This window comes from Rhinichthys klamathensis, unplaced genomic scaffold (genome assembly GCF_029890125.1).
Source record: "Rhinichthys klamathensis goyatoka isolate OS25496 unplaced genomic scaffold, OSU_Roscu_1.1 h1tg000452l_1, whole genome shotgun sequence".
Lineage (NCBI taxonomy): Eukaryota > Metazoa > Chordata > Actinopteri > Cypriniformes > Leuciscidae > Rhinichthys > Rhinichthys klamathensis.
This window is the reverse complement of record NW_026606944.1, coordinates 2,247,943-2,272,144: the sequence shown is the minus strand read 5'-3', so window position 1 is coordinate 2,272,144 and position 24,202 is coordinate 2,247,943. Positions and strand designations below refer to the sequence as shown.

The window sequence follows — 24,202 nt, the reverse complement described above, 5'->3', positions numbered from 1 at the left end:
TTGAAATCAAGACTAAATATCTCTTTGGCTTAGCATACACATAACACATTATAGATTTCTATAATTCGATGTTAGGCTGCCTAGTTTAGATCAGCCGTGACCGGGAACACTTCCCATAAATCCTGATGTACTTGGTACATCATAAGAAGGATGGTGTCTACGCTATGTTATGAACCCAGTATGGGTCATATTTGTGGGTTGTGTGTTTTTCTTTCTGTTTGGTTTGCAGGATGGAGTTAGAGTGAGTGACATCATTATTGACTAAGGAGTTACACCTGTGTTGGAGCTGATGCCGGCAATTAAAAGCAGTTCCCTTCAGCTGTGACGGGGCGCGCTCTCCCATTCTCGTGCCGTTTGTGTCTTGGAGTCCGTTGTTTGTTTGCTTTCCGTCTCGTCTCCGTCTCATTTAATTATTCTTACTTTAATAAATGTTATTCTTTTGAGCAATATCCAACGTGTTGTCTCCTTCTTTGTCGCGGCTTGCGAGCCGGCCGTGACAGCTAATATTAGTCTCTCTGTTTATCCCGAGGTTTACCGCAAACCGCCGTATCCAGGCCATATCCAGATCTGAGGAAGGACCATTGCATGGACACGACGACTACGCATCCCTGAAGTTCCAGCCTCATCAGCCCTGTGAAGACCTAATGGACACCTCAACAAACTCATCTGCATACCGGTCACCTTTTTTGCCATTGGCTTTTGGCTTGCTTAAGCCTGGCTCACACTACAGGAGTTTTAGGCCGATTTATGCCCGATTTTCCCCTCCCGAGAATCGGAGAAAAAATCTTGTCGAGGACCTCGATCGGTTCCGATGTTCGGCACAGATTATCTGGTAATGTGAGGCATTCACAGATCAAATCTTGCACCTCCCGATCTGCTCTTACACAAATCGGGCTCGCCCCGATCATATCAAACATGTTTGATATTTATCGGGATGAGCAAGATTGTGATTACGTCAGTACTGTCACAATAGCCAATAAGTAGGGCTGTCATGGTGAAGGAATTTCCATTGAGGTAATTTTGAGTGACTCATCAGCGCGATGCGCGCATTATCTCCATTTATCCATTTATTGCTAAATAAATAAGCACAATAGGCCTACAGTATAATAAATAATAATAAAATACTAAATGCATAATAAAGGCATCTGAAATAATAAACTAAGTAGCCTACAATCTAGTGTTGTCAAAAATATAGATTTTTCGATATCGATCCTGAACCATCTGCAACTCTTCCGTCTTCCGCAGGATGCACGCGATCTTCAGTAGTGAACGCGCCAGAGAGAAATGCACATTTCATACGGATTACATAAGCAGAGTGCAGTCTGTAGTCTGTTTTCTTTCGTTTTGAATTGTTCTGTTTAAAAGTAGACATGTCTGTGAGGCAAGTCTATCTTATACGCTGTGTTTCGGTTCATTTATGAAGTATCGCCGACGCCTCCGTTTCGTGATTATCTATCGTCTGCTATATATTTACTTCTTATTTATAAAAATCCAGGCAATTGGTTGATAAAACATTGTTTAAAATTAAGATACAATTAATACAAAACGAAATTCGATTTAAAGAAAGGTTTTGTGCTTTCTGTTTGATGTCTTTGTGAAAGTTTTAAAGCATATTTTAAAGTCGCTTAGAGCGGTCATGTCCGTAACATTGTTTTTTCCTCAAACGCCAACACGAAAAATAAAATAATATGAATATTTTATGTTCTGTGGAGACTGAGAGCCCTTTCTTCATCCGGTGGGTAGTAGCTACTGTAGGCTATTTGGTTTGCACAGTGTAATTCACAGAATTAGGCCTAGGCCCCCCACAAAAATATTTTCATTATAAAATATTTATATTCATTATAAAGTTATATTCATTCAAAGATAGGTTAAATGAAACAAGCTGTTGATTATTTTAATTTTAACTTTGAGCTCCACTTTACAATGCTCAGCTGAGCAGCAATGGGCATTGAGCAACGCTGCTGATGCTTTACCTTAGAGATCTATGGCATTGATTCATTGTATTGAACAGAGCTGACGCCATTCATTAGAAATATCCTTATTAAAAGGATGATTTTTTTTTTTAAGATTTCGCTTTTCTTGGTCACACGGCAACCTTTTCACGAATATGACTTGATATGAAGGACAGATATTTTGTTTACATCCACCTTTCCGCTTCCGATCTGTTGCGTGAGATCACGTGAGGCGCTTTCTCGGGCACGAATCTTAATAACATTGTGTAGTGTGTGATGCGCCACGATTTTCAAATCTTGTAGTGTGAGCATGTTTAAGATTTGAGGTAAGAAAATCTGCAAAGATTCTCCTTAAGTGTGAGCTGCAACCAGATTTCAAAATCGGTTAGGATTTTAAAACTCCTGTAGTGTGAGCGAGGCTTTAGTTGGGGACATTTAATTTTATATTTAACAATATTGTTACAACATTATTTTCCTGTTATCTCTGTAAAGCTGCTTTGATACAATCTGTATTGTAAAACGCACTATATAAATAAAGGTGACTTGACATTGCAGAAATAGAGAAGCTCAGTGTCAAGAAGATCTTGAAGTCAAATCAGTAACCAACCTGCTTAGAGTGTATTTTCTGCGCTGCTTTTCCATTATGTTCTATGTAAACATGGGCTGGATAGACATCTTTAACCGTTTATGGTTTTTAAACACAAACACAGCTGAACAAGATAAATCAAGGGTTTCAGGGTGACTTGAAAAAATTGCAGCCAGGTGTGTTGGAATTAAATTTAACAGGACAGTGGGTATTCAGGAGACATGATCTACAGTCTTGGTGTCAAGCAACTGAAATGAAAGCTGACCATGACTATACCAAAAAATAAGAACAAATAAGTTATTTTATCACACTGACAGGAAGAAAAACATGTTGAAATTAAGTTTTAAGTGCCATATCAAAGAGAACATTGATCACCATAATGGTAACTTCAAACTACATTTTAGGGAATCAACATCAATTTATGAGGTCACCTTCTATGATGCTCTCAACTTTTTAAGTTGTATTTAACAACATTCAAGATGACTTAAGGGAATTAGGGATATCAATCAAAAATTTGTCAAAAGATTCTGTTAAGATTGCCACACCTCAGAATATCTTTTTATGCTTGACAAAATGGTACTCGAACAAATCATTTTACTACAGTTAATCAAAATTATTCAACCCCTATTGCAAATTAGGTTGAATTGGTACTTTCAGCTGTTTGCAATGAACAAATCAAATAAAAGTAATTAAAATATCTCAACACAATTAAGTAATGTTTCAAGTGGTTTCTCCAAATTCAACAGAAAATGCAACTTATATTGACTTCTGCAGTCTCAAAGTTATTCAACTTCCTGAATAGAATCCCACACAACAGCACAGTTTTCTCACCGCATTTATTTTGTTACTGAAAGGAAAATACACTCCACAAATTTACATATTCATTTAAATGCCACTGGGGATGTTCACCAAGTCTGCTGCCACTAAGTAAAGACCGAAAAATAACTTTGTCATGAGTATATCACCGTTATGAATGCCAGTGCAGATCTGAGCATTTTACGTTAATTTTGAAATTAGCGCTTTAAGAGCCCCAAACAGTGATACCGGCTGATTAACCAGTTGGAAATATCCTCACCGTCACATCCAGAACATGAACACTGATGTTTTTCTGTCTGAAACTCATTCGACACTGATGACATACAAAAACGTTCTCTCATGAGTGTTTGCTCATATTTCAAGGTTACTTTATATCTGAAACTCTTTCCACAGAGATCCTATATGAACGGCTTTCTCTCGTGTGAGTTATGTGCATGTTAAAGTTTCCTTTTCGGTTGAAACATTGTCCACACTCTTGGCAGGTGAAAGGCTTCTCTCCAGTGTGAATCCCCATGTGCCTTTTAAAAGTTTCCTTTTACAGCTAAACTTATTCCACACTCTTCGCAGGTGTAAGGGCTTTATCCAGTGTGAACTACCATGTGCATGTTAAGGTTTCGTTTTTGGTTGAAACTCTTTCCACACTGTTGGCAGGTGTAAGGGCTTTCTGCAGTGTGAACTTTCATGTGGACTTCAAGGTTTCCATGTTGACTGAAACTCTTTCCACACTGAGAGCATGTGTAGGGTTTCTCTCCAGTGTGAACTCTCCTGTGGACTTCAAGGTTTCCATGTTGACTGAAACTCTTTCCACACTGAGAGCATGTGTAGGGTTTCTCTCCAGTGTGAGATCTCATGTGGACTTTAAGGTTTCCATGTTGATCAAAACTCTTTCCACATTGTTTGCAGGTGTAAGGCTTCTCTCCAGTGTGAATTCTTATGTGGTTATTAAGATGTCCTTTTCGGTTGAATCGCATTCCACACTGTTGGCAGGCGTACGGCTTTTTTCCCATGTGAACTTCCATGTGAACGTCAAGGTTTTTTTGCTGACTGAAACTCTTTTCACACAGTTGGCAGGGGTGCATTCCTTTATTGTGAATCCCTATGTGGGTATTAAGGTGTCTTTTTTGTCTGAATCTCTTTCCGCACTGTGGGCAGATGCATGGCTTATTTCCCTTGTGATCTTCCATGTGGACTTTAAGGTCATGAAGTTGATCAAAACTCTTTTCACACTGATAGCAGGTGTAACCCTTCTCTTTATTGTGAATGATCATGTGAGTGTTAAGGTTTCCTATTCGAGTGAATCTGTCTCCACAGTGTTGGCAGATGAAATTACTTGTAATTTCTGTCTTTTGATCTTTTTCTTGTGATGAAGTCTTTTCAGTCTGTGAGCAAGTTGTGAAATCATGAAGATTCTCATATTGATCTTTCTCTTCCATTTCATTCAGTACTTGTTTCTCCTCTTTCAGCGCCATCAGGTCTAAGGCAAAAAAGACAAATAAAAGTTAACCATAGTTTAATGGCACAAAGCCACAGCCATTAAAACATGTAAAGCATTAAAACCAACATACAACTAGATCCTATACCCACTTGAAAAAGGTGTTAAATGTGTAGTGACTGAGACAGATTAGAGACACAATTATTTACTATATTTGATAAATAATCCACAATACCCCTCACCCGACAAGCAAACTACGAGTTAGACTTCAACTCTGTGAACACCAAACCAGGCACTGGTTACTATAACAGCAAAAACACAATTTCTACACTTGAGAAATGGATAAACGTGGATAATCTATGGCTGCGTTTACACTTGGCATTAACATGCGACCTGTATCCGGATGTTGTCCACATACACATTGAAAAGACAAGTGTAAACGCGCTTCTGATCGGAATGTTTTCCGATCAGCGTGTCCCGGTTCGGAGGTAGTCGAGGACGCATTGTGATCGGATCTCAGTGTAATGTAAACACAATCCAGCCATTGTGTCTGCATTCACAGGTGGACGTCATATAAATCCCCACGTGGCTGTCAGAAAATAATGTCCAGATGCAGTTTAGACAAGAAATTAAACTTATTTGAACCTTACAATAAACGTCAACCTTTAAAACAGTTTATTTAGACTTACATGATAGCCTACTATGCGTGTCATTTTTCATTTTAATTGTGCAACATTATCTGAACGAGGCGATCGCCTGTACAATCACAGTCAGTTATGATATCTTAATGAAGAGCTAGACGCTGCTTTGCAGAGGAATTTAGTCATTGCACGCTATAATGCCAAGATGATCGATGATGTGACTTGTTTAACATTAATTTTTGTATGATCAACTCTGGAAGTATTCCTTTATTCAAAAAACTTAATTTGATCTAAGACTGGAGATTGCACAGGAAAGTTAAGTGAGTCAGTGGAAGCAATTTGTACATTGTTTAATTGGTATCATCTTTACTCTTAATCTGGTGTCGTGCCACAGACCTAATTTAAATATTATGCAGGAAACAGAAATCCGATCGGTTATCCAGATACAGAGGCTACTTAATTTGAACAAATGTAAACGCGCCATGTCCTGATTGGCTAATGATCGGATCACGGTGATCGCATGTAAATGCAAAGCGTAAACGCAGCCTATGACCTGCGATTTTAATTTTCTGACTGTGCATTACATTGTATTTTGATAACTCTGTTATTTATTACTTTCATAACAATCTTGAAAGTTCTTCTCTCAACTAATCTAATTTATTAATTTTAGTTCACACCTGAGAAGACAATGACCCATGTAATGAGCCTTTCATTCAGGTGTGTCACACAAGAAAGAATGCAAGGACAATGTATGTATGTATATACTCACCGGCCACTTTATTAGGTACCCCATGCTAGTAACGGGTTGGACCCCCTTTTGCCTTCAGAACTGCCTCAATTCTTCGTGGCATAGATTCAACAAGGTGCTGGAAGCATTCCTCAGGGAGTTTGGTCCATATTGACATGATGGCATCACACAGTTGCCGCAGATTTGTCGGCTGCACATCCATGATGCGAATCTCCCGTTCCACCACATCCCAAAAATGCTCTATTGGGTTGAGATCTGGTGACTGTGGAGGCCATTTTAGTACAGTGAGCTCATTGTCATGTTCAAGAAACCAATTTGAAATGATTAGAGCTTTGTGACATGGTGGAAGTAGCCATCAGAGGATGGGTACATGGTGGCCATAAAGGGATGGACATGGTCAGAAACAATGCTCAGGTAGGCCGTGGCATTTAAACGATGCCCAATTGGCACTAAGGGGCCTAAAGTGTGCCAGGAAAACATCCCCCACACCATTACACCACCACCACCAGCCTGCACAGTGGTAACAAGGCATGATGGTTCCATGTTCTCATTCTGTTTACGCCAAATTCTGACTCTAACATCTGAATGTCTCAACAGAAATCGAGACTCATCAGACCAGGCAACATTTTTCCAGTCTTCAACTGTTCAATTTTGGTGAGCTCTTGCAAATTGTAGCCTCTTTTTCCTATTTGTAGTTGAGATGAGTGGTACCCGGTGGAGTCTTCTGCTGTTGTAGCCCATCCGCCTCAAGGTTGTGCGTGTTGTGGCTTCACAAATGCTTTGCTGCATACCTCGGTTGTAACGAGTGGTTATTTCAGTCACTGTTGCCCTTCTATCAGCTCGAACCAGTCTGGCCATTCTCCTCTGACCTCTGGAATCAACAAGGCATTTCCGCCCACAGAACTGCCGCTCACTGGATGTTTTTTCTTTTTCGGACCATTCTCTGTAAACCCTAGAGATGGTTGTGCGTGAAAATCCCAGTAGATTAGCAGTTTCTGAAATACTCAGACCAGCCCTTCTGGCACCAACAATCATGCCACGTTCAAAGTCACTCAAATCAACTTTCTTCCCCATACTGATGCTCGGTTTGAACTGCAGGAGATTGTCTTGACCATGTCTACATGCCTAAATGCACTGAGTTGCCGCCATGTGATTGGCTGCTTAGAAATTAAGTGTTAACGAGCAGTTGGACAGGTGTACCTAATAAAGTTGCCGGTGAGTGTATATATATATATATATGTGTGTGTGTGTGTGTGTGTGTGTGTGTGTGTGTGTGTGTGTGTGTGTGTGTGTACCAATTAGGGCTGCACGATTTGGAGAAAATGTCATATGGCGAGTATTGAGGTCAATATTGCGATAGCGATATAATAAACAAATGGTCTCATGAGTCAACTTGCTTGGTTCTAAAGCAAAATGCACACACAGATTAGTGATAATTCTGAAATGTGTATTTCTCAACTCAAACTAGCAACAACAACTAAATGATTGATAACACCTATAATGATCAATAAGCCATTGATGTCTGGATAATTTATTTAATTTTAATTTAAGTTAACTTCAAACAATCCTCACATAAAGCCATAATAAATGTCATATTTACCTGTTCTCTTCCTGTCTAACAGGTAGGACATATACAGAAATTGAATACAGTTATCAAACAGTCTGCGCTGCATAAATTATAAATTATATGGACTAAAATCCAATTTAAAGCTACACAAGTTCTTTGGTCAAGAGCAGTGAGTGTTTTTCTCTGTTCCCTTTGTTCTTTGATTAACTTTACTGACAGAAAGCATTATTGGATGCTGGCCCTTTAAGAGTTGCTGACAGAGACGCGGATCTCACACGCGCCTTATTCTCTTACAACTCTTTACGACCATCATAAGACTGCTCTTATGTTATGAGGACACTCGACAAATTATATTTTGGCATAATTGTGATAATTATATTTTGGCATAATTATTGTTCGTTCACTTCAAGCGGAAAGAGAACTGTATTCTGGCGCGCGGTCTGTGCGTGCGCATGATACTGGCGCGCGTCTTTCAGTCAGGACATTCACAGGCAGCGCGCTCTCTTTTGACTTGTCTCGCTGAATGGTTTAAAGCATTCGCATGAATAAGAGCGGGATCATGTAACATTAGCCAAAGGATGACAAAAAATAACAGATGCTGCGTTATCAGCCCTAATTGGTTTATTTCATATAAAATCGCAGTATTTTGCGTCATATAATCGCATAGGGTTGACATCGCGATTACGATTGCGATATGATTAATCGTGCAGCACTAGTACCAGTTTGCATGTATATATATATATATATATATATATATATTTATTAGGTATGCGCGGTATACCGGTACTGCAAAAATACCGGTATATAATATATTTCAAACGGTAAAATATCATAATTTTGTTCAATTCGGTATTTGATGCCCTGCTGTTTCGAAGATCTCCGCTAGGCGGCAGTGCACTACCTAAAATGACACGGGTCACGCGAAACCGGCAAACGGTGACAACGGAGGAACACGATGGATCAAACGAAGCTCATTCGAATCTCTACACGCCCGAAATTAATAAATAGCGAGAGCAGTATGAGTGAAATAAGGCATTACTTTGCCCACAAAAGTAATGAGAAAAGTAAAGAAACAGACCTAAATGCACCAGTATGCAAACGTTGCTTTAAATAATGTGTTGCCATGGGAGGCAACACATCAAATCTGCCTAAGCACTTGTCAGTTGCTCATCCTGACTTGAACTCACCTGTCGATCTCTGAACTCTTTGAACATCATTCAACTGATTTGATTTAGACTTTTATTGAACACTGAACAGCGCACATACATAAGAGCTTATCAATTAAATATAAAACGGTAAACACGAAAGCTCAAATCTTCTTGCATGACACGCTAGAACCAATTCAGTTTAGGTCTCATAATTTTTGCACTTTCAAACAAACATATTAATTTAGTTTGAATGAATAAATAATATAAGTGATAGTAAAACGAATGGCATATTACTGCCGCTGTGGCAACCCCTAGAGGAATAAGCCGAGAGAGAGAGAGTCATACTAGTAATATGAATATTACTAATATTACAATTAAAGCTGCTGTAGGTAACTTTTGAAAAAATGTATTTGCTAAAACTGTCATTATGTCCTGACAGTAGAATATGAGACAGATAATCTGTGTAAAAATCAAGCTCTTCTGGCTCCTCCTAGTGGTCCTATTGCCATTTGCAAGAAATACACGCTCCCGGTCAGAAACAACCAATCAGAGCCAGGAGGAATGTCTTAGCAGTGTCAATCACGCTCGTGTTCGCGCTGATCACACCCCTCTCTTGCACAGCGCGAGCCGTCGTTCAAACTCAAGATTGCCGGCGTGCTGCAGCTGTGCTTATGACGGAGAAACAACCTAAACTGCCAATTCTCGAGTGACACCTGCTCATAAAACAAAGAGGTAAAAGGAAAAAGACCGATGACGATAAACAAGCGAAAAAGAAAGAATTACACAGAGCCCATTGACTCGGTGTCAAAACTCTAGCCGCATAACATGTAGATGAAATGTCACGCACTCTGCTAAGCAACAATTGAAACCTGCTAATTCACTGGCTTGTCATGTTGCTGAAATAATGTACTAGCACACCTTATCTAGCATTATATATCGCTAGAATAATTACTTACATACTGTAACGTTAGTTACCGTTATATTAACGTTATCTTACTAGCTATTTATAACTTATAGAAAGAGTGCAACGTTATAAAGTTACATGTAGGCTATTGCAAAATACATAATGATTTGAGGACCAAGTTTGTAGTCAAAGTATGGGCAGGCCATAGTCAATGTAAAGCATATTATTGACGTTTAGTCCCTATTAGTGAATGTGCCATATAACTTTTTATCCGCTGTTATCGGTGGCCCTGTTTACTAGCCTGCGCGTTCACGACAGGCTCCGCTGTGGAGGACGAGCTGTGGAGGGAGGGCTGTAGCGCAGCAGAGAGCAAGGGGGTGGGACCTTTAAGTTGTGCTTGTTCAAATTTTCAGGCTAAGTCAACGTTTTCTCAAAACTCCCTACTGCAGCTTTAAGCTACATTTGTCAACATTCATTAGGTAACCTGACCTAACAATATTATAGCATTTATTAATCTACATCAATCAAGCAGTAATAAAATGACCTAAAAATGTAATATACTATTACTAATACATGTTTAGCATGTTAACATTGGGTTCATATGCATATAATTCATTGCATAAAGTAAACACAAACCAAACAGTAACCAAACCAAGATGAATAAATGCTATAAATGTTGATAATTCTCTGTTGATGCATGATAGCTAATGGTTTACATGTCATTTCATTATTCTATTATTATTATTATATGTTAATCTATTATTATATTAACCTATTTTAATTGTATAATTTCAGGGTTGTTGTTTTTTATCAAAATGTTACCTACTGTATGTTCCTTGACTGATTTTTTTTTTTTTTTTTTACATTTTAATACTTTTTCTTTGCACATTTGGTAGTGGAGAGTTTCAAGCAGTGTTTTTTAATAAAATTGTATCAATTCACTTAAATTGAGACTTTTTTTTTTCGACTGTGGTATTGATTTAGTATCGATACCGAGGTATTAGGTTCTGGTATCGTACCGAAGACAAAATTGTGGTATCGAGCCATCCCTAATATATATATATATATATATATATATAGTTCCCTCCACAATTATTGGCACCCGTTTAAGATGTGGTCGAGGACTTCTAAAAATTCTAAAAAAAATTAAACATAGAACCCAAATGCAAAAAAAAGGAGAAAAATCCAGCCATTTAAGGTGGTACTTTGGTGGTAAAAAAAAAAAAAAAAAAAACTTGAAATCATGTGTCCCACAATTATTGGCACCCCTGATGTTAATACTTTGTACAACCCCCTTTTGCCAACAAGACAGCACTTAATCTCCTCCTATAACATTTCACAAGATTGGAGAACACAGAGAGAGGGATCTTTGACCATTCTTCTTTGCACAATCTTTCTAGATCATCCAGTGTGGCATTGAACTTGTGAAACAGCCCTCCCGTGGAGGAGACGTAAATCGTCTGTTACTTAAAGGGATAGTTCACTTTGAAATTAATTTTTGATATGTTTTAGCTTACCTCAAGGGCATCCAAGATGTAGGTGTCTTTGTGTCCACAGTATTTTCAATATTGATATTTTTAGGTCAAACCGTTCTTGTCTGTCAGTCATATAATGCAGGTCTACGGTCACTTCCTCAAAGAGCCTACACAGAGAAGTCCAAATTAAACATGATTTAATGACTCGCAAATGTAAGTACACATTGATGGCCTAAGACACGAAACGAGCGGTTTGTGTGAGAAAACGAACAGTATTTATATCGTTTTTACCTCTTGTAACCACAGCCACGTCCAAGCTGCGTCCAAGTGATCTGAGAGCGCCGGAAGTGATCTCTCGCGCGGTTGGGAAAAAAATTCTACGTTGTCTGTTGATGGTTGATATATCGAAATCGTCTTCCATTGCGATTTCCTGTATATCTAAATATGTTTAGATCTTCACAGTGAAAGGTAACACTTCCGAAATCTCTGTGTAAACAATGAGTGACGTACACGCGCGAGAGATCACTTCCGGGGCTTTCCGGCGGTTGCGCAGACAGAGGCGCCCGCGCCATCAGAGAACTTGGACGTGACTGTGATTACAAGAGGTAAAAACTATATAAATACTGTTCGTTTTCTCACACAAACCGCTCGTTTCGTGTCTTAGGCCATCAATGTGTACTTACATTTCGAGTCATTAAATCATGTTTAATTTGGACTTCTCTGTGTATGCTCTTTGAGGTGGACCCCATAGGCCTGCATTATATGACTGACAGACAAGAACGGTTTGACCTAAAAATAACAAAATTGAAAATACTGTGGACACAAAGACACCTACATCTTGGATGCCCTTGAGGTAAGCTAAAACATATCAAAAATTAATTTCAAAGTGAACTATCCCTTTAAGAGAAGCATTCTGGATCTATACCCTGAACACTTTAGCTCCAAAAGGGTTGAATGAAGACTTTGACCTAAGGCCATTCCTGTAAATAACTCCTGTCATTAAAAAAAATATATTTTTGTAAATGTTGTGCGATCTTTTTGCTGACTTGATATATGATATATGTAACACACCATTGTGGTATCCTCTATGTATTTACATTCTTGCTCATCTATCATTATTGTTTACAGTGGAAGAGATACTTTTTCAATAAAACTTTTGAGGCTGTGCTTTAAGCACAGTGGGCGGCAGTGGCTCAGTGGTTCATGTAGGTTGTCTACAAACCGAAAGGTTGGTGGTTCAATCCCCGGTTCCCGGCGAGCTGGATGGCGCCTTGTATGGCTGACACCGCCGTCGGTGTATGAATGAGTGAGTGAATGGGTGAATGTGAGGCAAATTGTAAAGCGCTTTGGAGGCCATTGGGTCTGTGAAAGCGCTATATAAATGCAGTCCATTTACCATTTAAGCACTGCAGGCCTTTTCTTAGCTACCTAATATATTTCTAATAGATTCTTTTGTATAATAAATGTTGGTATATACTTTTTCATGTTTTTATCTGCTTTTCTGATGCAATTGCTTCTTCACTTGATTGGTCCTATCATGGATGTATGTGATCATGTGACCATGCATGGCTGTATATGGAGGTGTGTCTCCCCACTTGTTTATGTCTGATGAAGGGCTTGGGCCCGAAACGTTACACGTGGTGAGCAACTATTAAAATCGCTTAGGAGCATTTTCTGGTGTGCGGTCTCATTGTTTACTTTTGCAACTACCTGTCTGCCCAGCACCCAGTTTTATTGTTTTGGATGTGCGTGGTGCACCTTTTGAACTCAATTTCTCATTAATGCAATTATCTAATCAATCACATGGCAGTTGCTTCAATGCATTTAGGGGTGTGGTCCTGGTCAAGACAATCTCCTGAACTCCAAACTGAATGTCAGAATGGGAAAGAAAGGGGATTTAAGCAATTTTGAGCGTGGCATGGTTGTTGGTGCCAGACGGGCCGGTCTGAGTATTTCACAATCTGATCAGTTACTGGGATTTTCACGCACAACCATTTCTAGGGTTTACAAAGAATTGTGTGAAAAGGGAAAAACATCCAGTATGCGGCAGTCCTGTGGGCGAAAATGCCTTGTTGATGCTAGAGGTCAGAGGAGAATGGGCCGACTGATTCAAGCTGATAGAAGAGCAACTTTGACTGAAATAACCACTCGTTACAACCGAGGTATGCAGCAAAGCCACAACACGCACAACCTTGAGGCGGATGGGCTACAACAGCAGAAGACCCCACCGGGTACCACTCATCTCCACTACAAATAGGAAAAAGAGGCTACAATTTGCAAGAGCTCACCAAAATTGGACAGTTGAAGACTGGAAAAATGTTACCTGGTCTGATGAGTCTCGATTTCTGTTGAGACATTCAGATGGTAGAGTCAGAATTTGGCGTAAACAGAATGAGAACATGGATCCACCATGCCTTGTTACCACTGTGCAGGCTGGTGGTGGTGGTGTAATGGTGTGGGGGATGTTTTCATGGCACACTTTAGGCCCCTTAGTGCCAATTGGGCATTGTTTAAATGCCACGGCCTACCTGAGTATTGTTTCTGACCGTGTCCATCCCTTTATGGCCACCATGTACCCATCCTCTGATGGCTACTTCCAGCAGGATAATGCACCATGTCACAAAGCTTGAATCATTTCAAATTGGTTTCTTGAACATGACAATGAGTTCACTGTACTAAAATGGCCCCCACAGTCACCAGATCTCAACCCAATAGAGCATCTTTGGGATGTGGTGGAACGGGAGCTTCGTGCCCTGAATGTGCATCCCACAAATCTCCATCAACTGCAAGATGCTATCCTATCAATATGGGCCAACATTTCGAAAGAATGCTTTCAGCACCTTGTTGAATCAATGGCACGTATAATTAAGGCAGTTCTGAAGGCGAAAGGGGGTCAAACACAGTATTAGTATGGTGTTCCTAATAATCCTTTAGGTGAGTGTGTGTATATATATATATATATATTAAAAAAATCTAAATATAAATGAAAGTCAAAAGCACATTTTTAGTCATACCTGGGAACAAATTCTGTTCAAATAGGTTATATGGGCCATTCTATAGAATTGGTTTAGAGTTAAAGTCTTTTTCCATAAATGTAAGTATTATTTTTAAGGTAGGCCAATACATTTTATCATACACATTTCAAAGTTAAGGATTCATTATTTTGGGTTAGGGTTAGCATATAGCTTGCATTGGAACAAACACTATAACATCTTAGTTAGATTCCTGAAGGGATGTAAAAAATTTGATCATGTTACACCCCTTCTGAGATTTCTACATTGGTTTACCTGTTCAGTATAGAATTGAATATACAATTCTATTACTGGTCTACAAATCTTTAAATAATCTTGCACCATCTTATCTGATGGGACTTACTTCACCCGTACACTCCTAAGCGAGAACTTACATCGAGAAACAAATTCCTTCACATTCCCAGAACCCGCTTGAAAAAAAGGGCAAATAGATCCTTTGAATTGGCTGGCCCCACTCTTAGGAATAAACTCCCGACCCAAATTAAAACGGCTTCCAGTTTATCTGAGTTTAAAACTGCCCTCAAAACTCATGTGTTTATCTTGGCTGTTAACATGTAATTTATCCTGTTTTTAATGTTTATAAGTGTTTATTGATTGTTCTTTATTGTGTATCTATTTTGTAATTGTTGTACAGCACTTTGGTCGGCCATGGGCCAGTAGTTCTTGGGGGGGGGGGGGGGGAGGGGGGATACCCGACGCCCCCCGTCGGGTATTGGACCCGACGGGGGGCGGGTATTGGATACATTTTTGTCATTGGTTGTTGCGTTAAATCTTACCCAGATACAATAGTGATATTTTCTGATTGGCTATTGTGTAGCTCGACGAACAACACCAGAGGAAACGCGCTTGATTCATGCCGGTTCCACAGTGAGAGCGGCGCGGCCAGAGTTTTGGGTGCTGCGGCATATTAAATATATTACAAATTGTTTTTCAGCGTGAGCAATACAATGTGTGGCGGGAGAGTGTGACAAAAGACCGAAATGAGTGACTGTCACGCTCAATGCGTGACACTTGAGAGCCCTGTCCTGATAAAAGAATCAGTACCAACTATTCGTGTTTCTGTCGCACCTCCAGAAGAAGTGAGTGTAAAATTTTATTAACCTTTATATTAATCTTTGCAAATCGCTTCACGATGAATGCTGCTAAGGTTTACACTCAGGGTACATTACGGCATGTTTTCTATGTATGAAGTTCTCAATATAATTCATAATTACACGTTTATAATGAACAACACGTTATGGTTATTGTCAAACTGAGTACGTATACATCAGTAAACACATAACGTTAGCTCGCTAGCGTTAGGTCAAGGCAACTCTCCACGTGCGTTGTCAAAACCAGTCAAAACCATAGACAGTAAAGGTCAAAACGCCCGCAGAACAGAGGGGCGGAGTGAGCGAAGCTCATTATCATTTAAAGGCATATATACACTGAAACGACGTGCTGAAAACAGAGCTGTTTTTGACCAGGTAAAATGAGTTCTTACAATACTAATGAGAATTTTTAATTAAAGTATATTACAAACTTTTTAATTTAGACCCTAAAGAATCAAATTAACTTGTATGAAAATGGCATTATATGACCCCTTTAAGTCTGTATGACCAGAAATTATGGAGTATTTGAAGTCTATTTTTCTTCTATGTGAAAAAAATTGAGCAAAACGCGCCGGCGCGTTTGCCGACCCCAGAGGGTTAATGCCTAATACACTGATTTATCCAACACCGAATGCGAGATTGTTTATGTGCGCTTGTTGGAACATGGAAAGCCAGTCAATCTCCTGGTCGGACAACAGACCCTTGAGCACTCCCATGCCATAGGGAAGATGTTTCTCTTTATAGGCTTTATTCTTGTGTAAAGTTGAATATTGCTGCAATAATTATAAAACTTCGTCTCCGGGGTCACGTTATAAAGTAAATTAACGCAAGTAAATTTATGTTGCGAACAATCACTTCGCTCCAACTTCATATCTGTGTGGGCTTTTGCCATGTGAAACGCTGCATGATGTACACCAACTCAAACACAAAATCTATGCTTTCATTTAAAGCAACTTTATTTTTCTAACTTAATCAACAGATTAACGTTAGTCAAAATAATCATTAGTGGCAGCCCTAAAGTTGAATCATATTCGGAATGGAGATAGAATTTAGTTTGTCAGAAAGACTTTTGTATAACTTAATTGTTTTTTTGTGTTGTCATTCGAGGTGTTTTGAATGCCACCAAGGCCGCATTTTGTGCTGTTTGCCCAGAGGAGGATGGAGGGTCATGGATGAAGAAGTGCATCTCCTTTGGGGCAGATGGCGCCTCCGTGAACATGGGCCACCGTCGGGGAGTGATTGCCCACCTGCAGAGAGAGGCAGGGAGGCATATAATACCAATCCACTGTATGCCACATAGGTTTGTAAATAATGAAGAAAAAGTTTGTCTATGATTTATTTGTATTTGCTTGTAGATAATGTTAAACAATGCATATAATGTATTATAGCTCCATTTACACTTATTTATTAGTACTATTTTATAAACATATTTAGAAAGACGCATTACCTATACTGCATTATAAGAACAGGTATAGTTCAATTTATATTATTTTTATAAGTACTTTAAGCATGAGTTTTAAAGTTTTAGTACTTTAAGCACGACTTATAAGTAATTATAAAGATAAAATAAATGTAACTATAACTGTTCCTATAATGCAGTAATTAAAAGTCTTAATGAGTATTTATAATATATATTTAGTAATACCAGAGACTATTTATATAGAGACATGCCACTTCATCAATCCTTAATACAACTATATAGGGAAAATACGTAACGCCAAAGATGGCGGTTGTATGCACGTCCCGCCCCTCCCGCTGGAAAGCCAATCGTCTGCTTTTAACAGTCAAGCCGGGAAACATTTAAGCCTATCGTCTGGTTCCACTGACGCATGCGCACAGTTGAGGTTTGCGACAGCGCAAAATACGTTACTGTTTGAAAAGGCGTCAGATTTGATATGCAGTGTATGTGTGAGTTGTGTAATATCAGACATTAGAAGTCTCCCGCAGATTGATAGCGGCTCCCTGATGCCCGCAAATTAGTTCAAATCTCCCGGAAACTAGAGCTCGCGAGCAAGAGCTCGCACATACTGTGCTTAAAACTGTGTAGCGCGCACGTCAGAGGGAGAGAACCCTTGCGCATGCGTAGTAAATGTATAACCTGTGGGGAAAAGGTGTTTTAAACCTTATTTTGGGGCAAAGTCATCAAACTTTTTCAGCGATTTTTATCATATTTTACTGCTGTTTCTATACATGGAGTTTTTATGTCCCGGTGACCAGTGAAACTGCAGTTCTGACTCTCTGCCCATTCATTTAAATAGGAGCCTGGTCTTGTTAGTCGGAAATAGCTGCCCGGAGGCGTTGCCAAGATGGCGGCCGAGTGGGATGACTTGCCTAAAAGGACTTTGGTAATACTTACTTATAAATAAGTATAAATGGGGCTATAATTCATTATAAGCATGATCTTAATAGAAAGTGTTACTGAAAATATCACAAAATTATTGTTTTATGTTTGCACAAGAGAGAGACTCGTTTGAATTGTTTGAAAGATTCTTTTTATACCTTCACAGGCTAGAGCTGGCAATACTGACTGTTCAAAAGAAAGAGCCAAAGGTGTCTGTTGTATATGATCTTCTACATCTGATATGGAAGACTTATCACTTCAGCGGAAAATCCAAACGAGAGCTCTATGTTCTCGGACAAGAGCTTGGTGTGCATATTTGTACACCAGCTAGCGTCAAGGGAACTCGATGGATCCCCCATGTCCACAGAGCCCTCAAAGTGTTCTTGCGGCATGGACAAGAGGACCTTGCCAATGACCAAGGCCAGTACTTAGTTGTTCTGCAGAACATGGACCACCTGGCAGTAGCATCAACAACAGCAGAAGTTCAAGGGGGGGCAAAAAAGGTCTGTATTACTAAGTAAATTCAATACCACTAATTTACAAAAATAGGTTCAAAAGTCAAATTAACTTTTAGAATCAAGTAATCGACATGTCTCAGGATAAAAAAAATCAACTTCAAATAACTAACATGTTCGCTCACAATGCGGCGGGAAATGGAGAATGCACTCTTTTGTGTATTCTGCTATTTGCTCTCTGACATGTTTGAGGAGCTATCCTCACTTAGCCTCACCTTGCAAAGGAATGACCTAATCCTCCCCCCAAGCCACATCAGAGTTGAGGAAGACAGTGACCAGACTGGAAGCACTAAAGTTTAGGGCAAAGGCAGGAGGCATGCTGGAGAAGATCGAGACAGTGCTCGCTCAGCAGCAGGGTGATGAGAGGAAATTCCAGGTGTGTTAGGATGAGAGTTTGTTAGGATGTAAGAGAAATCGATTATTAAGGGTGTATTCACACCAGGAAAGTCCGATAGTTCACTTGCTTTGGTCCGGACCACATTTTTATTTTTTTTATTTTGGTACGGTTCGCTTTCACACTGCTCTTTTTGCAAGTGAACCAAAATTTGTAAACAAAACCACACGTGTGCTAAGGTCGTCCATTCATTGGACAGGGATTCTCAAGTAGGGAAATCAGGAAGTGCAAAAAAGGCTCAGCATGGAGATATTTCGTAACCTGACTCCGCCAGATGGATTTGCTCCGCATATCCATCTGGAAACCTTCCGTTGAAGTAGTTTTGGTAAGGGGCGAAAATACTGGTTAGCTGATTGGCCTATGTTGGTGATAGACGGGCCAAATCAACCAATCAGATCAACGAAGCATATGACGTACTAACAGAGCGTATCTTTTCCTCTGAGAAAAGCCTCCAGAGCAGTGTTTTGCTCTTCTTTCAGTGAAGAAATACTCTGTAATTCCGATAAAACTCGCTCGATAGCCACGCTGATGCTAGTTTCATCCGCTGAAGCCGACATGTTCTTTAGACTGAACTGACGCGCTTCTCGTTGCGTCACACCTCAACCCGCCTCAAAGCCAACGCTGATTGGACGTTCGTTTGGTGAACTGCTCCCAAATTTTCTTTAACGGAAAGTATCCAGACTGATCTGCGAGTGAAACCTTGAAAGCTCGCGAGATCAGGATGGTCTCACGAGGCTAGATATTTCGTACTGCAATATTTGTTATTTTACTAATTTTGTGTTATTCTGTACAAACGCAATATGAAGACTCTGCGCAGAAGACGGATAAGGTATAAAGTTTTCATTCATAGAGAGGGGCTATGTTCACACATTCAAATAATGAGATTCTTATTGTATATACTGCTAACAAGTGCTGTCAATGTTAACGCTTGCGATTAAGTTTGTCCAGTTTAACGCAGCATCATCCTTGTATTGTAACTATCGTTACATTATATGAACTGCAAAAGCTTTTTTTGCATCTATGCGCGATTAGATGCACACATGCATTCATTCATTCCATTCCAATGATGCACACACGACGCGCAGAAAGACGCGCAACAGTATCGTGTGGCCAGACACCGCGCCGGAATGGAATTCTCTTTCGCACTTGAACAACAATAACACAAACCATTATGCCAAAATCTCCGACTACGGAAGCCTGTTCACTCAAAGGCGCAGTGCTTTCTTGCAATTGGGTCGGTTCATGTTCACACCGTTAGGGCTGGGTATCGTAACAAAATGTTCGGTACCGATACCGATACCGATACCTTGACTTCGATACCGGTTCCTGAACGATACTTTTTTCGATACCAATTTTATGTAACCAGGTTTAACAATAGTATGTAAAAAAGCACCAATGCTAAAGTTTTCTATGTTTCCTAATCATTTAACAACATGTATTCTTTACTTCAATGAGCTCATTGTTTCTGCTTTAACTTAATGCATTAATTAACGATGAAACTGAATGAAAATTAATTGAAATGCATTACACTGTCACCTCTGATAACAGATCAATCTAAATTTAGACATGCATTTTCTGTAAAGCTGCTTTGAAACGATATGTATTGTGAAAAATGCTATACAAATAAATGTGAATTAAATTAAATATAGGCTACTGGGGGGCGGGATATATACCTGCACGTGAAGCTTGCAGCAAAGCCCTGGCAAAAGTAGCCTAATGATTATGGATGTGGAAACAATAGCAAGGAGATATTTTAATTATTTATTAATGAACAAGTGTTTACTAATGGTGTGTTCACACCGAACGCGAATTTAATTATTTGTGCGAGTAGATTACATACATAGTCAATGCAAAGACGCGAATAGACTCATCATTCGCGCCGGGCGTCGTGAATGACGCGAATTGGGCGACGCGTTTGCCGCGAACGTCTTCCGCGCAAGTTGAAAAATTTGAACTCGAGCTGAAGATTCAAGCGTCGAACTAGACGCGATAGACGCGTATTTGACGCTCTATTCGCGTTCGATGTGAACACCATTACTCTCAAGTGTATTTTGTGCGCTTCAGTGCCTAGATTTACCGTGTTGCCGGTCTTGGCAGCAATGATCTTGTCGAAAATATTGCATCGCGTGCATCTGGCATCGAGTCTGGCACATGACATAGGTACACTTTGGATCATTTCCACATATTTTCTATCTATCTGGGTTGGGACGCACGCTTACACACACACACACACTGCAGCCTCACGTGCGACGAGCCGCGTCTCTGGGCAGCCGCGTAAACTAGTGTTTTTCCGCCACAGCCAATCATGCTGCATGCTTATTGTTTCACTGACATTGACGAGATTAACCACTTAGGTACCGAAATGTGGTACCGAAAAACAAGACATGTTTCGATACTCGGTAGTATCGAGGCAATTCGGTCGGTACCTAAAAAGTACCGAACTCGGTACCCAGCCCTACACACCGTAAACGAACCGTACCAGAGTTCGTTTGGAAGCGTACCGAGACCACCTCTTCAGCTGGGTCTCGGTTCGGTTGTTTGGTCCGCACCCGAGTTCGATTGCTGTATTCACACCTGCCCAAAAGGTCCGCACCAAGGGGGGAAACGAACTAGAGTTCGATTCAATCGAACCAAACAAGGCAGGTGTGAATACACCCTAAGACTAAAAATGTTATATAATGTTTTTGTTGCACAATACAATACAAACAATTAGACGATAAGGAGGGAAATGCAGTTAAGATTGGAGAAGTCTTTAAAAAAATAGAGACTGACAAATGGCCAGACATTTCATTGTGTGTTGGTGTGTGTCTGTCTGTCTGCCTGCCTCTGTGTGTGACGTGCGTGTTATTTCTGTTTTAGGGAATAATACTGAAGGGGAATCTGAAAGGCTTCACAGACCTCACTAATCCCCAGCTGAGGCAGCACATGGAGGCGGCCATCTACATCGGCGTAGGAGACCTCAAAGCCAGGTTTGGTGGTTTGCTGAAGGATGAGACAAGTGGACCCCAGTGGAGTCTTTCAGAGTGCTAAACCCTGACATATGGCCAGAAGACCAGGCCAGCCTTCTCACCTTTGGTGAAGATGATGTGGCAGACCTGGTGAGGCATTTCAAGGAGCCTCTAGAGAGGTAAGAATTTATTTGACACTGCATTGCCATTGAGACAATGTTATGTTTGGATATTTGAAAACTCACTTGCTCTGTTCAAACTTGCAGACAGGGGTGCAACTTGGCTGCAATCCAGGATGAGTGGCAGGGCCTGAAAACCCTGATCAGCCACAATTTCAAAGACAAGTCCTACAGTGGCCTCTGGGAGACCATGTTGACAACGGACCCCTACAGGCTTGATTACAAGGTAGGCCAACAGTACTGAGTGGTTGCGTATGGTATCCTTTTAAGGTTGGTTTTGATAAGTTAATAGTAAGAGTTTAAATGAAATTAAAAAGCATCATCTTTTCTCTAGAACATACTGGAGTTGGTGCAGATTATGCTGCTGCTGCCCATTTCAGCCGCCCAGTGTGAGCGAGGCTTCTCTGCGCAGAATCGCATTAAGACTTCGGCAAGAAGCTGCCTTGGGGTCTCCACCACCGAAGACCTGATGAGGATCAGCCTGCAGGGGCCTTCTGTCGAGGAGTTCGATCCTACTCCGGCCGAACCGCTGGCTGACCTCTAAGCGTTCCAGACGGCCAAATTATAAAAGCAGCTGGACGACCGATATCCTTTGCATCTAGGCCAATGTGTGATTTTGCATGCGCAGTACATGCATGAAATTTGTTCATTTGTTTAATAAACTAATAATAAAAAATTAAAATAAACTGTGCTCCTAAATTTCTTTGTGTGCTCCTAAATTTCTTCATTTAGGAGTACATGTACTCCTTGGTAAAAAAAAATTAGCGTAGAGCCCTGACCATATTGCATTTTGGACAAGACCCTTTTTAAATAAATATCTTGTCATATTTCTTAATTGTAATGTGATGTCGTCCCTGAAATAGGACATTTTCAGTAATCTGAATGGCAATTATGATATTAAACAGAATTGTTTTAAATATGACATAATCTGAATGAAAAGAGGGACAAAAATACTACTTACAATTACAAATATACTAAATTTTGCACATATATAAGTATTATATGTAGTAACTCTTTAGTCAGTAACAGGACTGAGGAAAATATCAGAACATAAGCTTGAGATGGCACAACACTATTTCTTGTCATGTTAAGATGTCTTAATTTAATGAGTATTGGAAAAAAAATCAGTTTGAAACAATTATTTAAAAAAAAAAAATTGTAAAGGCACCGATTTCGTGGAATGACCCAAATAAAACCACCTTAATTAGAAAACAATTTCTGTAGAGCTGGACATTTTAAAAAGGATCAAATGACTGGATTCAGTTTTGAGAAAGAAACTAACCTGTTTGTTCCTCAGTTTCTTCATGTTTCACACTGAATGTTTCTTCAATCTTCAAGTCTTTACTCTCCTCTTTAATAAACGCCATCTTTGTTTGTTCCTCAGTATCTTCATGTTTCACACTGAATGTTTCTTCAATCTTCATGTCTTCACTCTCCTCTTTAATAAACGCCATCTTTATAATAGTGAGTCACGTGGATCTCAGTCGCTTCATCAGGAGTTTTTCTGTGTGTTTGTCCTGTTTAAGATGAGAATAATTAACAAAGAAAAATAAATCCACATTAAATCTCTGTGGGTCTTAATCAGCTCTAGTTCAGTAGTTCAGTGCACTGGTAAGAGAGTCAGCCAGAGTGAGAGTTAATAGACTTTGCCTTTTGGCTTGCTTTGTTAGGGACACTTAATATTCAACAATATTATTGATCTGCCTGTATTTACACACCATTATATTAGAACTGAACTAGACGATAACATCACTGCTTTCTCCAGTGCAGCTATATATATATATATAAATAACTTTTTTACAACAAAAATGAACCATCACTGAACTTAAACTGGACTATGACACAATTTTCTTCTAAATCTTCTGTACAGCAGAAACAAACTGTATTGCATTATGTTCCTGTTATGACAGTAAAGCTGCTTTGAAACAATCTGAATTGTAAAAAGCACTATATAAATAAAGGTGATTTGACAAAAAGCACTCAAAACTAAACAAATTAATAAAAGAACAAAAATCATATAAAAAAAACTACATTTATAAACTGATTCACGATAAAGGGAGCGAAATGAGACACACATTTCATTACTCATGCGTGAATGCACTTACTCACAACGTTCATCCGTTTTATTACGTTTGAACGGGTTGTTTTGATTTAAACACTTTAAATGATTAAAAACACAAACCTTTCTTCAGTTGAATCACATCAGATGCTGGAGCGTGGCGCAGCTTTATGACATCACATGTCCACACCAAAATAAAAGTCCTGTCTGCACGCTACAACTTGTAGAAATATGCATAAAGAAAAACACATTAAAATATTAATTTAACGGATGAATCAGAGATTCCAAATGCTATCAATACCATTAAGATTTTTTTCTGAATGATATTTAGACAAGGATAAAGTCAAGAATCTTGGTCTTTTTATATTACAAAG

The 24,202-nt window shown here is 39.5% G+C and overlaps 1 pseudogene; it reads right to left on the bottom strand.

Moving 5' to 3' along the window:
• Positions 1-3,912: 3,912 nt before the first annotated feature.
• LOC130071693 (zinc finger protein 239-like) lies at positions 3,913-23,301 on the bottom strand (annotated as a pseudogene).
• Between the last annotated feature and the right edge of the window lie 901 nt (positions 23,302-24,202).